This window comes from Mus musculus, chromosome 11, assembly GCF_000001635.26.
Source record: "Mus musculus strain C57BL/6J chromosome 11, GRCm38.p6 C57BL/6J".
Lineage (NCBI taxonomy): Eukaryota > Metazoa > Chordata > Mammalia > Rodentia > Muridae > Mus > Mus musculus.
In genome coordinates this window covers 48,927,867-48,945,344 of record NC_000077.6, presented here as the reverse complement: position 1 = coordinate 48,945,344, position 17,478 = coordinate 48,927,867, and positions in this window count along the sequence as shown.

Here is a 17,478-nt window from a genome sequence, read left to right as displayed (position 1 = left end):
GAAAGAAATACAGGACAACACTGCTAAACAGGTAGAAATCCTTAAAGAGGAAACAGAAAATTCCCTTAAAATATTAAAGGAAAACACAACCAAACAGGTGATAGAATTAACAAAACGAATCAAGATATGAAAAGGGAAGTAGAAACAATAAAGAAAACCCAAAGTGAGACAAGTCTGGAGATAGAAACCCTAGGAAAGAAATCAGGAACCATAGATTCGAGCATCAGCAACAGAATACAAAAGATGGAAGAGAGAATCTCAGGTGCAGAAGACTCCATAGAGAACATGGGCACAAGAATCAAAGAAAATGCAAAATGCAAAAAGATCCTAATTCAAAACATCCAGGAAATACAGAACACAATGAGAAGACCAAACCTAGGGATAATAGGAGTAGATGAGAATGAAAAATTTTCAACTTAAAGGGCCAGCAAATATCTTCAACAAAATTATAAAAGAAAACTTCCCAAACCTAAAGAAAAAGATGCCCATGAACAAACAAGAAGCCTACAGAACTCCAAATAGACTGCACCAGAAAAGAAATTCCTCCAGACACATAATCAGAATAACAAATGCACTAAATAAAGATAGAATATTAAAAGCAGTAATGGAAAAAGGTCAAGAAACATATAAAGGCAGGCCTATTGGAATTACACCAGACTTCTCACCAGAGAATATGAAAGCCAGAAGATCCTAGACAGATGTTATACAGACCCTAAGAGAACACAAATGTCAGCCCAGGCTACTATACCCAGCAAAACTCTCAATTACCGTAGATGTAGAAACCAAAGTATTCTATAACAAAACCAAATTCACACAATATCTTTCCACGAATCCAGCCCTTCAAAGGATATTAACGGGAAAACGCCAACGCAAGGACAGAAACTATACCCTAGAAAAAGCAAGAAAGTAATCCTTCAACAAACCTGAAAGAAGACAGCCCCAAGAACAGAATCTCAACTTTAACAACAAAAATAACAGGAAGCAACAATTACTTTTCTTTAATTTCTCTTAACATCAATGGACTCAATCCCCCAGTAAAAAGACATAGACTAACGGACTGGCTACACAAACAGGACTCAACACTTTGCTGCTTACAGGAAACCCACCTCAGGGAAAAAGACAGACACGACCTCAGAGTGAAAGGCTGGAAAACAATTTTCCAAGCAAATGGTCCAAAGAAACAAGCTGGAGTAGCCATGCTAATACTGAATTAAATTAACTTCCAAAACAAAGTTATCAAAAAAGACAAGGAGGGGCACTTCATACTCACAAAAGGTAAAATCTACCAAGATGAACTCTCAATTCTGAATATCTATGCTCCAAATGCAAGGGCAGCCACATTCATTAAAGAAACTTTAGTAAAGCTCAAAGCACACATTGCACCTCACACAATAATAGTGGGAGACTTCAACACCCCACTCTCACCAATGGACAGATCCTGGAAACAGAAACTAAATAGAGACACATGGACACTAGCCAAAGTTATGAAACAAATGGATTTAATAGACATCTACAGAACATTTTATCCTAAAACAAAAGGATATACCGTCTTCTCAGCACCACAATTTGAGGTACATCCTCAAAAATTGACCATATAATCAGTCACAAAACAGGCCTTAACAGATACAAAAAAAAGATTGAAATTATCCATGCATCCTATCAGATCACCACAGAACAAGACTGATCTTCAATAACGGCATACATAATAGAAAGGCAACATTCACCTGGAAACTGAACAACAGTCTATTCAATGATACCTTGGTCAAGGAAGAAATAAAGAAAGAAATTAAAGACTTTTTAGAGTTTAATGAAAATGAAGCCACAACATACCCAAACTTATGGACACAATGAAGGCAGTCCTAAAAGGAAAACTTATAGAACTGAATGCCTACAAAAAGAAACTAGAGAGAGCATACAATAGCAGCCTGACAGCACACCTAGAAGCTCTAGAACTAAAGGAAACAAATTTACCCTAGCAAACACAGAAGTGGATGCTCACAGTCAGCTATTGTTTGGATGACAGGGCCCACAGTGGAGGCGCTAGAGAAAGTACCCAAGGAGCTAAAGGGATCTGCAACCCTGTAGGTGGAACAACAATATGAACTAACCAGTACCCCCTGGAGCTCGTGTCTCTAGCTGCATATGTATCAGAAGATGACCTAGTCAGCCATCAGTGGAAAGAGAGGCCCATTGGTCGTGCAAACTTTATATGTCTCAGTACAGGGGTACACCAGGGCCAAGAAGTGGGAGTGGGTAGGTAGGAGAGTGGGGGCGAGGGTACGGGGGACTTTTGGGATAGCATTGGAAATGTAAATGAGGAAAATACCTAATAAAAAATTTAAAAAACTAAAAAGAAAGAAAGAAAGAAAGAAAACTAATCACATATGGAAAAATAAAGACAGCACTTTCAGCAAATGGTGCTGGCACATCTGGCAGTTACCATGTAGAAGAATGCAAATTGATCCATTCTTATCTCCTTGTACAGAGCTCAAGTCTAAGTGGATCAAAGAATTCCACATAAAACCAGAGACACTTAAATTTCTAGAGGAGAAAGAGGCGAAAAGCCTCAAAGATATGGGCACTGGAGAAAAATTCCTAAACAGAACAGCAATGGTTTGTGCTGTAAGATCAAGAATCTACAAATGGGACCTCATGAAATTGCAAAGCTTCTGTAAGGCAAAAGACATTATCAATAAGACAAAAAGGCCACCAACACATTGGGAAAGGATTTTTACCAAGCCTAAATCTGATAGGGGACTAATATCCAATATATGCAAAGAGCTCAAGAAGCTGGACTCTAGAAATTCAAATAACCCCATTTAAAAATGGGGTACAGAGCTAAACAAATAATTCTCAAGTGAGGAATACCAAATGGCTGAGAAGCACCTGAAAAAATGCTCAGCATCCTTAATCATCAGGAAAATACAAATCAAACCACCTTGAGATTCCACCTCACTCCAGTCAGAATGGCTAAGATCAAAAGTTCAGGTGACAGCAGATGCTGGTGAGGATGTGGTGAAAAAGGAGCACTCCTCCATTGCTGGTGGAATGCAAGCCTGCATAAACACTCTGGAAATCAGTAAGGTGGTTCCTCAGAAAACTGGATATAATACTACCGGAAGAAGGAGCAATCCCTCTCCTGATCATATATCCAGAAGATATTCCAATTGGTAATAAGGACACATGCTCCAATACGTTCATAGTAGCATTATTTATAATAGCCAGAAGCTGGAAAGAACCCAGATGTCCCTCATTAGAGGAATGGATGCAGAAAATGTTGTACATTATGGAGTACTACTCAGCTATTAGAAACAATGAATTTAGGAAATTCTTGGGCAAATGGATTTATCTGTAGGATATCGTCCTGAGTGAGGTAACCCAATAACAAAAGAAGTCACTTGATATGCACTCACTGATAAGTGGATATTAGCCCAGAAACATAGAATATCCAAGATACAATTTGCAAAACACAAGAAAATCAAGAAGAAGGAAGTCCAAAGTGTGGATCCTTCATTCCTCCTTAGAATAGGGAACAAAATACCCATGAAAGGAGTTACAGAGACAAAGTTGGAGCTGAGACGAAAGGATAGACCATTCAGAGATTACTTCACCCAGGGATCCACCCAGACACTATTGCATACTCCACCAAGATTTTGCTGAAAGGACCCTGATATAGCTGTCTCTTTTGAGGCTATGCCAGTGCCTGGCAAACACAGAAGTGGATGCTCACAGTCATCTATAGGATGGAACTCAGGGCCCCCAATGGAGGAGCTAGAGAAAGTATCGAAGCAGCTAAAGGGGTCTGCAACCTTATAGGTGGAACAACAATATGAAATAACCGGTACACCCCGGAGCTCATGTCTCTAACTGTATATGTAGAAGATGGCCTAGTCCACCATCATTGGGAAGAGAGGCCCCTTGGTATTGCAAACTTTATATGTCCCAGTACATGGGAATGCCAGGGCCAAAAATTGGGAGTGTGTGGGTAGGGGAGCAGGGTGAAGGGAGGGTATAGGGAACTTTCAGGATAGCATTTTTAATATAAATAAAGAAAATATCTAATTTAAAAAGGCAAAAAAGATACAAAATAAATACTAAATAAATAAATAAATAAATAAAGTACCATTATGAGAATATGTGGTTGTGTACGTCTGACTTTAAATACTTCATCTAATTAAACTGAGATCTTTTGTCCCAAGAAGATTCCCCAAACAGTGCCACACTCTTCTAAGAAGAAGAAGTTAGCAGACTGTGTAACCATTGGTGTTTTTCTGTAGCTGCATCAGTTTGAGAATAATGACACAGAGGTTGTTTATTCATGAATTAATGACTATACCTTAGCTCAGCTTGTTCTCCAACTCGCTTATAACTAAATTAACCTGTTTATCCGATTCTGTCTGAAATGTGACTGGTTGCCTCTTCTCACACAGCTTCCTCCACAACCTGGTGGTGAATCGCTTCAGCCTCACTCTTTCCCAGAGCTCCTTTTTCTCTGCCAGTTGTCTCACCCATTTTTCCTGCCTCTCTATGCGCCATTCAGCTCTTTGTGGATAGATGATGCTTTGACACCATGCACAAGAGCTAATTGACACAATCCTCTCTTGAACTTCGTTGGGGGTTTGGGAAGTACAGGGGTCACGTTCCCAGCACACATCTCCACATTAGGTGGTATGGCCTTAGACATAGTAGGCACACAGCACATGGAATGATGACCATTGTCCATGCTCCCTCCAAGAAGAACTGAGGAAAGCATGGATAAGTAAACACACCTGGAGATCTGTACAGACACAGACATTGTATTCCACAGCCTTCACCAGTCAACGGGATGAGTTTGGAATTTGGGCTGTAGGCAACACAGGCTCTAATTAAATTGTCATTTCCTGTGATATGGTAAAGGCTCAACAACATCTTAAAATCACAACTCCTGCTCAACACCAGGTGCTTAACATAAGAGCCTATAATCTCTTCCTCAACTTACTTCTCCTTTCTCTTCCTCTTTCCTCTCTTCCTATTCCACTTGCTTTTCTTCTTCGTCCTCTTCATTCTTCTCCCCTCTTCTGTCCTTACTTCTCCCCCTGCTTCTGTCTTTCATTTGCCCACTCACTTGTGAGAATTAGCAAACACAGTATCTACAGGGCAGTCTTGCAGCCTGGAAATCTTTGGAAGAGTTGGTATTACGGCTTTTGTCCAAACAACAAGAATTCCCTCCTTTTTCTTTCCTAAGGAATGACAAGGGTTTTGCTGTCTAAGTTTTTGTTTGTTTGTCTTTGGTTTTTGTTTTTGTTTGCTTGTTTTTTTTTTTTTTTCTCTAAGGACTTCAAATGATTAAAAAGGGGCATTTACAGTAGAAGAGGTCATCTGACATATTCAAAGCCTTCTCCTGTAGAGTCTCTTGTGCAATGCATGGAAGCATCACCTGTCAGTAAAATGCTGTTGGCCAATGAACAAAAGGCAGGAAGTAATAAATGAGAGTTTCAGTAGAAAGGAATGGAATTCTGGGAGACAGAGAGAGAGTGGGAGGTTTTTGTCAGAACACTGAGGAATGCAAATGCATGAACCTGGGAATAGGTAACTAGCCACATGGCAGGACTTAGAACAGAATAAATGGGAAAACTAAGTTGTGAGCTAGTTGAGAAGCAATCCCAAACTTTTGGCCTACACATTGATTCATATACAGTAAGTCTCACTTGCTATTTCTGAAAATAAAGAGGCCAGATGGGAAAGCTTACTTTTCTTTTGGCCCACTGAATGTCTGGCAAGAACTTTCTTGAATAGCCACTTCCCAACCCACTGTGGTTCAACAATTCCAGGCAGGGGCAGGTAACAAAGAAAGTACTCCAGAGAGGTTGTTTGGAAATAGCTCTTATAAGAAGCCCTGGCTGTGCAGAAAAACCAGCTCTTCAACTGTAGCCTCAGTGCATGAAGCTGGACTCAGTTTCTGAGCCATGAAAGAGCCTGGCTATCCTTGAAAGAGAGAGCAATGGAGGCCTGTGAGCTAACCCAGAGGGTGGAGCTGCACTCTCAGGACAAAAGCCTATCTGAGGGGGCTCATGTTAGCCAGACACCTTGTGGCTTGATGACCCAGCTCCTGTGGGCCCAACACCTTCCCTGAGTTAGGGAATGGTCTACATCCAGTGAGGTAGGTCCCAGTTACAGGTAGTAGACAGAAACACCTCTTCTCTGAGAGTAAAAAGTCTTGAGGCCAGTGCAGGAGCAGAATTTCTGATAAGGTAAAAACCTGTTTCAAGTTTTCCTTAACAAGTGGAGCAGAGGCTGTCTAGGCCTCTATTCCCTGCCATTGGATCCCTGTCTTCCCCCACCCCCACCCCCCAAATCTGGACTGCCTGGTTGGGCTTCAGCAGGAGAGCATGTGCCTAATCCTGCTGGCACTAGATGTTTCACGGTGGGTGGGACCCAAGGGGGACTCCACTTCTCTTAGTAGAAGGGGAGGGAGCATTGAGAGGAGGAATTTGTAAGGGTGGGATGGGAAGAGAGGAGGAACGGGCTGTGATATGGGTATAAAGTGAATAAAAAATAAATACACTAAAATATTTGAAGTTAAAATTAAAACAAAAAAGGGAAAAGACTGAATATAAACATCACAGATAAATATAAATAGTCTGATTTTGATAAAATTAAGTCCTTTAAGAGAGAATTAAATAAATTAAAAGGAATAAGCCTCATACAGATTGAAATATAATTTAGAGAAAATTAAATACAGAAAAAGATATTAATTTTAGAAAATGTTAAGAGCAATATTAAAATCAATTCCTCAGAGGAAAGAATTTAGAGAAAATTAAATACAAAAATTAAGTTTAGATATCATTCAGAAATAAATAAATAAATACACATAGAAGAAAACGTTCCCCCCCAAAAAAGGAAAAACATTTCTAGAGAAAGGAGAGAGAAGAAACAAGGTGGAGTCTAAAAACAAAGAAAAGAAAAAGAAAAATTTGATAGAATATCTATTAAAAAGAAATAGGTAATATAAGATGAAGTCTCCAGAGAAAGGAGAGAAAGAGAAAAATTCCCCAATGGAAGGCAAAAAAAGAAAACAGTGGTAATATCTCCAAAGAAAGAAACAAGAAAGAGAAATAAAATAGGATCTTCAGAAAAACAAAAGAGAAAAAAAATTTAAAGTAAGGTCTTCAAAGAAATGGGAAAATTAAAATAATTTTTAAAATATGCTATGTAAAAAATGGAAAACTCTGCAGAAGAGAACACTAGGTCCCCTGTGGCTTTGCTTTGACTGTTAACATAAAAATACTTATATGTTCAATAGTGATTACAATTTTATAAATCCTCTTTAAGGAAGATCAAAATAAAGCAAACTTACGTTTTTAAAGAAGGACTTAAAGATTATAGGCCATAGAACAGAGGTTGGGAGAGCCTAAAGATCAAAATAAAGAACATTCAAATGAATTCAATCCAGAACCTACTAAAACAACACAAGAGTAGTAGTAGATTGGAAAATGGGGGGGGGGGGGATTAAAGGTTAGAATGACAACCAACCAATAGGAATACAATATTCTGAACTGAGCATCCTGATTCTATGTGATGATGCGACCTCAGGATGATGTCAAACAATAGCATATGGGTTCCAATTTGTAGAATTTCAAAATCTAAAATATGGACATATGTTGATACACCATTCTATTGATACACAATCAGATTTTCAATGGACTTCTTCTGAAAAGGATGATTCTGGGATCATAACTTTAATAGAGATGATGGCATTCTTGGAGATTCCTTTACAGACTGAGGCTGAAAATGTTTCAGCAAATGTATCCATTAGATTACAACAGTGTTTCATACATCATGACATAGAACATGTTAGAACCATACCTTACAATCCTACATGACCAACAATTATGAAGAGATCTAACAAGACTTTAAAGAAAATGCTCATGGAACAAAAGGGAAATATAAGATCAACCAAGATAGATTGAATAATACTTTATTGACTTTAAAGTTTTTAAATGTCAATGAGACAGATAACACAGCTATGAAAATACACTGGGTTTTGGAAGGAACTTGTAGGCTTAGAATTTTCAAAACCTATCTTAATAAAGGTTCCTAAATGCTTCACCCTTCCTTATAGCCCACTGAACAAAGGGGCAGAAGATGTCTAATAGGACAAATGGGTTGTAGACCTGTTTAGAAGTAGTTCTCTGAGGCGATTCTAATCTCCATTGTCAGCAGTTGAGTCCACTAGCATAACACCAACATGAATCAGCAGTGGCAATCTAGTCCATGAATAAGTAGTACAGGCTCAATCCAGAAGAAACCACCAAGCTCCCACACCTACATTGTGTCCTGAACATGAATGTCAGTATGTGGAGGGATGTGCCCTCCCATACTTCTAAAACACACCCCAGACTCCCTATAGAAAAAGAGCACTGCCCCACTTTAGCTCAGACTCTAATCTGCTTCTGTGTGCTCCAATACTTCACAGAGGAAAGCTGTTGCTGACACCTTGAAGAAAGAAGTTGTCAGGAGCTAGCACGGACGGCGAAGGGAAGCTAGACAGTCCATGGTGGCAAACATGGCTCTGCCAGGCCTTGCCCTTCTCCTCCATTCCCTCTGCCTTGCTAAAAACAAACAAACAAACAAACAAAACCCATTAGATTCTATTCCTAAAGCAAGCCACCAAGGCCTATCTTGTTTATTTGACCACTTCTTCTTCCTGGGGTCAACTACCAAGGTGTAGTTATCAAAGAATTGATGTCCAGTAATCAAAAGCCCCTTTTGGCTCCCCTAATTAATATGCACAATTAAAATTAAACACTTCAACCTAACACTGGGTTTCCCTGTTTGCCCTTATACACTGCCATTTATCTATGAGCCACATGTGCCTCCTCTATCCAGAGGTAAAGCTTTGTCCCACTCGGGGACAAATACCCTTTCCCATTCTCCTTTGTTCCCTTCCCGTCCTTGTTCCATGTGTCCCCTGTGTCTGTTTTCTAGTCCCTGCCCTCTGACCCTATGGGACAAATGAATCTCTTTTGTGCTGAGGACTTGGTCTTGGGGGGTCCCTAGCCAACACCCTTTCATCTTGTCCTTGATGAAGTCTGACCCTGAGGATGGGAGTCTCCTGGTCCTAGTTAAAGGTACACATCTCTGCCCACTGATACAATATGCTTCTGCCTACTCAGACTGTGGCATATTGCTAGCAACTCCTCACCCTGATTATGGTGTATTTAGTCCATTGACAGGTTAGAATGACTGGAAAAGTAGAACCTATGAGAAAGGGGCTGATGTCTCCAGGCTGTGTCTCTGATATTCTGGAGACAAAGTTATCACTTTCCCCCTACCACACACATCCTGTCACATTCTTACTTTTGTCTTATCTAAGCCCTGAACATAACTCCTCCTTGGTTTCATTGTCACAACGCAATTCTAGGAGCTGAAGAACTGGGGTACAGCAGCTGACTTCGTCATGCTTAGAGCCCTGACTCAGGTTTCTGTGCTAACTTATCTCAAGAAGAGGAGGAGACAGAGGAGAACAGCCACCTTTGCCTCTGGATAGCTGCCAGGGAAACTTATACTTTAGAGCCTTGATTTTATAGTGAGTTGAGACCAGAAAAGAGTGAGTCAGGGTCACACAAGGGAAACGGAGTCTGTCAAAAATCAAATCCGCTCACCTCAGAGCTAGGACACCCCCATTTCTATGAGAGGAACACTCGGGTACATTCTTTAGTTACAATGGAAATCCTGGGAGACCATCATCCTGGAGCAACCAACAGTACAAGGAACCATGTGTGCTGCATATATGTGCGTGGAAGTGTTCCCATGGTGCTTGCCTTTTGTGTTTGCAGAGGGTTCAGACTACATGCATGTGTGCTTGTGTGTAACTGATGACACAATACTCGTAGCTACATATCAGCCTCTAAAGTAAACAGTGAGGTGTGAAGAGCTTGAGTTCAGCAGGTTCTAAGGCCAGTGAAATGCTGTGGTAAATGAGTAATGGCCAATTGGCTGTGAGGAGAAGAATGTTGAACACAGGACAGAAAGGACAACACAGAGACTACAGTCACATACTTCATATCCCAAGAAAGTAAAGAGAGAAAGGCCTGGCATGTGCCTTTTGTAATGGTTATCTTTTCTATGTCTTTCTATAGTAAATCCATGATTAACCAAGAAGGCAAAAGGCTTACTGTAAACATGATAGCTTGGAAACCTTTCAGCTCTCAGTAGTTACAAACAGGCAGTAACTGTGTGAAAGTCTGTGGTTGTAGCTAACCTCATTGTAAACAATAAGTGATTACAGACTCTTCCCAGTGGTCCAACAACATCTTGCTAACAGGAATCTATAGTGGCAGTTCCTTCGGAGGTCCAGCCAGCAATTTACCAATGCAGATGTGGTTGCTTGAGACCAATCATCAAACTGAGCTCAGAGAAGCTGGTGGGGGAGCTGGTAGGAACACTGGAGGAGCAGAGAAGGACTACAATCCCATTGGAAGAACAACACAGTCTGGTTCTTCCAGACTCTAGACCACCAAGCAAGGAAGGGATCCATGGATCCAAATATATATGTAGCAGAGGACAGCCTTGCCTGACAGCAATGGGAGGGGAGGCCCTTGGTCCCAGGGAGGTGTGGTGCCCCACAGTAGGGAGATGCTGGAGCACTGGGCAGGAGAGTGTGGATGGGTTGGAGAGTAACCTCATAGTGGACAAGAGGAGGGAGAAGGGCAGATGTGGGATGGGGGGTTGGTGGAGGTATAACGGAAAAGTGGGATATCATGGGATGGGGGTGGGGGTGTTGGTGAAGTGGGTAACTCAGAAGTAGAATATACATTTGACATGTAAACGAGTGGAATAATTAATAAAAAAAAGGAAAGAAATGAGAAGAATTTTTAGAAACAGCAGACTCAGCAAAGAAATATATATATATGTAAAAAGAATAAAAGAAAAGATAGAAAACAAAAGTGTCACAAAGACCTAAGATTAGCTCAAGTTTGTGAACATCTGATGTCTTTGTGTATAAATGTGTGTGCAACATTGTGGGTGTGGAAAGACATATTTTTGGGCTTGGGTGGCTATTACATTGAATACATATTGAATACTTTGAGTAGTTCTTGCTTATTTCACTACATTGTTAAGGACAGTCACTGTAAACCCTTCCCATCAGAAACTGGGAGCACCAGCCAGGGGTCAGCCAAGGTCCAGCTGAGGATGTGGAATACTGCCAGCTCTGCACAGGACCTACCGAATGGGAGGTGAGCAAACCAAGCCCTGGCCAGTGAGCACTGTCTGCCCCACCTTCCAGCAAGCCTCAAATCAGGAGGGTTCCAACCTCAGCAAATAAATGCAGCTACCCAGTGAAATAAGAACACTCCAGGGCAGGGCATTTGCATGCATGGGTGAGACTCCAGGCCCCAGGCTCTGAACTGAGAAGGAAAATGTCAGCTCTGCTGGGGATTTGTGAGCTACAGATGATGAAAGTCTCAAGGGAGGCTGGAGGTCTGAAGAAAAAAAATCCAAGATAAGCACTCACAGGTCTTCAACGTGGAACAGAAATATCTGAACACACACACACACACATCCATATCTCATCTTTCTTCACCCAACTTTGTTCCATAAGGTCCCAGGAATTTTAAAGATCCCTACAGGTTGGAATCCAGTGTCCTCCTGTGTCTATCCTTTAATTACTCCACCCAGGACTGAGCTCAGGAGAGCCACTCATAAATTACCCACTTCCACATCCTGTTTATATTTCTAAGAGCAGGAAATGGTACAGACCTTTCAAAACCATAGTTCTGAAAGCCTGAGCAACCTTTGAGTGACAAAGTGTCGCTGCCTTCTAATTAAGATATCACAGTGGAGAATTATGAATGATGTGTGTCATTTTCTGTGTATTGATCTCAGAAATTTATGACTAAATACATAATGTCACTATGGATAATGTTACTATTGTGATCATTAAAAAAAAGGAATTTAAGAATATGTTCTATGTGGGTGTGGGGAAAGGGGATGCATGTGTGGTCCCAGGTCAATGCATCCCTTCCCCCTGAGAGACTAGTCAACAATGGGATAAAATAGAACAGAGTTATTTAGGGCATGGTGATCCTATCAGATCACCATGGACTCAGGCTGATCTTCAATAACAAAATAAATAATAGAAAGCCAACATTCACGTAAAAACTGAACAACACTCTTCTCAATGATACCCTAGTCAAGGAAGGAATAAAGAAAGAAATTAAGGACTTTTTGGAGTTTAATGAAAATGAAGCCACAACATACCCAAACTTATGGGACACAATGAAAGCATTTCTAAGAGAAAAACTCATAGCTCTGAGTGCCTCCAAAAAGAAACTAGAGAGAGCATACATTAGCAGCTTGACAACACACATAAAAGCTCTAAAACAAAAGGAAGCAAATTATTAACCCAAGAGGAGTAGAATGCAGGAAATAATCAAACTCAGGGGCAATAACAACCAAATGGAAACAAGAAGAACTATTCAGAGAATCAACCAATTGAGGAGCTGGTTCTTTGAGAAAATCAACAAGATAGACAAACCATTAGCCAGACTCACTAGAGGGCACAGGGAAAGCATTCTAATTAACAAAATCAGAAATGAAAAGGGAGACATAACAACAGATCCTGAAGAAATCCAAAACACCATCAGATCCTTCTACAAAAGGCTATACTCAACAAAACTGGAGAACCTGGATGAAATGGAGAAGTTTCTAGACAGATACCAGGTACCAAATTTGAATCAAGATCAGGTTAATGATCTAAACAGCCCGATATCCCCCAAAGAAATAGAGGCAGTCATTAATAGTCTCCCAACCAAAAAAAGCCCAGGACCAGATGGGTTTAGTGCAGAGTTCTATCAGACCTTCAAAGAAGATCTAATCCCAGTTCTGCACAAACTATTCCACAAACTAGAAACAGAAGGTACTCTACCCAACTCATTCTATGAAGCCACAATTACTCTGATACCTAAACCACAAAAAGACCCCACAAAGATAGAGAACTTCAGACCAATATCCCTTATGAATATTGATGCAAAAATCCTCAATAAAGTTCTTGCTAACCGAATCCAAGAACACATCAAAACAATCATCCATCCTGACCAAGTAGGTTTCATCCCAGGGATGCAGGGATGGTTCAATATACGGAAATCCATCAACATAATCCAGTATATAAACAAACTCAAAGACAAAACCCACATGATCATCTCGTTAGATGCTGAGAAAGCATTTGACAAAATCCAACACCCATTCATGATAAAAGTCTTGGAAAGATCAGGAATTCAAGGCCCATACCTAAACATGATAAAAGCAATCTACAGCAAACCAGTAGCCAGCATCAAAGTAAATGGTGAGAAGCTTGAAGCAATCCCACTAAAATCAGGGACCAGACAAGGCTGTCCACTCTCTCCATACCTATTCAACATTGTACTTGAAGTCCTAGCCAGAGCAATTAGACAACAAAAGGAGATCAAGGGGATACAAATTGGAAAGGAAGAAGTCAAATTATCACTTTTTGCATATGATATGATAGTATATATAAGTGACCCTAAAAATTCCACCAGAGAACTCCTAAGCCTGATAAACAGCTTCAGTGAAGTAGCTGGATATAAAATTAACTCAAACAAGTCAATGGCCTTTCTCTACACAAAGGACAAACAGGCTGAGAAAGAAATTAGGGAAACAACACCCTTCTCAATAGCCACAAATAATATAAAATACCTAGGCGTGACTCTAACTAAGGAAGTGAAAGATCTCTTTGACAAGAACTTCAAGTCTCTGAAGAACGAAATTAAAGAAGATCTCAGAAGATGGAAAGATCTCCCATGCTCATGGATCGGCAGGATCAATATAGTAAAAATGGCTATCTTGCCAAAAGCAATCTACAGATTCAATGCAATCCCCATCAAAATTCCAACTCAATTCTTCAACGAATTAGAAAGGGCAATCGGCAGATTCATCTGGAATAACAAAAAACCTAGGATAGCAAAAACTCTTCTCAAGGATAAAAGAACCTCTGGTGGAATCACCATGCCCGACCTAAAGATGTACTACAGAGCAATTGTGATAAAAAACTGCATGGTACTGGTATAATGACAGACAAGTAGACCAATGGAACAGAATTGAAGACCCAGAGATGAACCCACACACCTATGGTCACTTGATCTTTGACAAGGGAGCTAAAACCATCAAGTGGAAAAAAGACAGCATTTTCAACAAATGGTGCTGGCACAACTGGCTTTTATCATGTAGAAGATTTCGAATTGATCCAGTTCTATCTCCTTGTACTAAGGTCAAATCTAAGTGGATTAAGGATCTCCACATAAAACCAGAGACACTGAAACTTATAGAGGAGAAAGTAGGGAAAAGCCTCGAAGATATGGGTACAGGGGAAAAATTCCTGAATAGAACAGCAATGGCTTGTGCTGTAAGATCTAGAATCAATAAATGGGACCTCATAAAATTGCAAAGCTTCTGCAAGGCAAAAGACCGTCAATAAGACAAAAAGACCACCAACAGATTGGGAAAGGATCTTTACCTATCCCAAATCGGACAGGGGACTAATATCCAATATATATAAAGAACACAAGAAGGTAGACTCCATAAAATCAAATAACCCCATTAAAAAATGGGGCTCAGAACTGAACAAAGATTTCTCACCCGAGGAATACCGAATGGCAGAGAAGCACCTGAAAAAATGTTCAACATCTTTAATCATCACGGAAATGCAAATCAAAACAACCCTGAGATTCCACCTCACACCAATCAGAATGGCTAAGATGAAAAATTCAGGTGACAGCAGATGCTGGCGAGGATGTGGAGAAAGGGGAACACTCCTCCATTGTTGGTGGGATTGCAAGCTTGTACAACCACTCTGGAAATCAGTTTGGCGGTTCCTCAGAAAATTGGACATAGTACTACTGGAAGATCCAGCAATACCTCTTCTGGGCATATATCCAGAAGATGCCCCAGCCGATAAGAAGGACACATGCTCCACTATGTTCATAGCAGCCTTATTTATAATAGCCAGAAGCTGGAAAGAACCCAGATGCCCCTCAACAGAGGAATGGATACAGAAAATGTGGTACATTTACACAATGGAGTACTACTCAGCTATTAAAAACAATGAATTTATGAAATTCCTAGCCAAATGGATGGACCTGGAGGGCATCATCCTGAGTGAGGTAACCCAATCACAAAGGAACTCTCACAATATGTACTCACTGATAAGTGGATATTAGCCCAGAAACTTAGGATACCCAAGATATAAGATATAATTTGCTAAAAACATTAAACTCAAGAGAACGAAGACCAAAGTGTGGACACTTTGCCCCTTCTTAGAATAGGAAACAAAACACCCATGGAAGGAGTTACAGAGACAAAATCTGGAAGTGTGACGAAAGGATGGACCATCTAGTGATTGCCATATCCAGAGATCCATCCCATGATCAGCTTCCAAATGCTGACACCATTGTATACACTAGCAAGATTTTGCTGAAAGGACCCAGATATAGCTGTGTCTTGTGAGACTATGCCAGGGCCTACCAAACACAGAAGTGGATGCTCACAGTCAACTATTGAATGGACCACAGGGTCCCCAATGGAGGAACTAGAGAAAGCACCCAAGGAACTAAAGGGAACTGCAACCTTATAGGTGGAACAACAATATGAACTAAGCAGTACGCCGGAGCTCATATCTCTAGCTGCATATGTATCAAAAGATGGCCTAGTCGGCCATCACTGCAAAGAGAGGCCCATTGGACTTGCAAACTTTATATGCCCCAGTACAGGGGAACGCCAGGGCCAAAAAGGGGGAGTGGGTGGGTAGGGGAGTGGGGGGGGGTTATGGGGGACTTTTGGTATAGCATTGGAAATGTAAATGAGCTAAATACCTAATAAAAATGGAAAAAAAAAAAGAAAGAGAAACTCAGACCAATTTCCCTTAGGAATATTGATACAAACACACTCAATAAAATTCTCTCAAAATGGATCCAAGAACACATCAAAATGATCATTCACCACATTCAAGTAGGCTTCATCCCAGGATGTTTCAATATATGGAAATCCAACAACGTAATCTACCACATAAACAAACTGAAAGGAAAAAAACTGCATGATGATTTCATTAGATAATGAAAAAATTTTGACAAAATTCAACATCCCTTCATGTTAAAAGTCTTGGAAAGATCAGAAATTCAAGGCTCATACCTAAATATAGTGAAAGCAATATACACCAAACCAGGAGGCAACATCAAACTAAATGGAGAGAAACTTGAAGCAATTCCACTAAAACCAGAGACTATCTATTCCCTAACTATTAAATATAGTACTTGGAATTCTAGCTAGAGCAATTAGACAAAAAGAAGAGAAAAAAGAAAAAAATAGGTCAAAGGGATACAAATTGGAAAGGAAGAACTCTACATATCAGGATTTGCAGATGTCATGATAGGAAACTTAAGGGACCCCAAAAATTCCACCTGAGAACTCCTGCAGCTGGTTAACAACTGCCCAAGCTATTTCTACAAGAATGGGAGGCGAGATTAAACAGGCTACCTGAGAAGCTTTGCTTACAGGCAGTCTCCCTGCTTGCTTGCTTGCTTGCTTGCTTGCTTGCTTGCTTGCTTGCTTGCTTGCTTGCTTGCCTGGTTGGCTATGGTACCTGGTGGAGGTCTGGTAGAGAACCAAGCCTCGCCCAAACCCAGACAAGAATGAGTTAATTTACCCAAAATGTTAACTTTGTGGGCTCTCCCTGTATAATCCTTCAGCTGACAATAGCTGGGGCCTCAGTTAGAAAAAGCTCTGGTTTTGTCTAAGCCAGTATCTTTTTAATTTTAAAAAGGGGGGGGGGCTCTAATTTTACTTAAAGCAAAACTTAAATCAAGCTGCAAAATCTCTAAACCCAAGACCCACACCAGGACAGTTTTCCCAGGGTTAGAAGCCATCACATGAGTTAGCATTCTCCCAGAGGAATCCAGAGGGGCAGAACAGCTTGGCACCTTTGTGACCTTATCTAACCTGTGAATGTGGGAGTTGCCCCTTGATTCCTACAAACTAGCCATTTCCTGGAACTGAAATTGAAACCTACTCTGACTCCTCCTTGGGTGGTTTATATAAATAGGGCTTAGATCCTGGCAGAAAAGTGTAGAGAGCAAGGGCTGTGGGCAGTTCAGTAGGTGCCTTCGCCATCCTTGCAAGCCAGAGTATCTACCATGAACTGTGCTAAAGGGTCACCCCTCAGATACAATAAGGCCTTCTGTTGAACCTCAAACAACTTGACCCATCTAAAGGAGGCCTTATCTAAAGGAGAATATATGGAGTGGGACATTCCTTCTAGGCTCTGCCCAAAGTTACCTGGTAATAGCCATGTATGCCTCACTATAAAAGGGGTTGTTTCGCCTGCGAATGCTTGCGCACGCGCCCCCCCCCCCCACACACACACCTCACTCTTTTACTCACTCTTTTACCCTCTTACTCTCCTCGCTCTCTGTCCCTTCTCTCCCC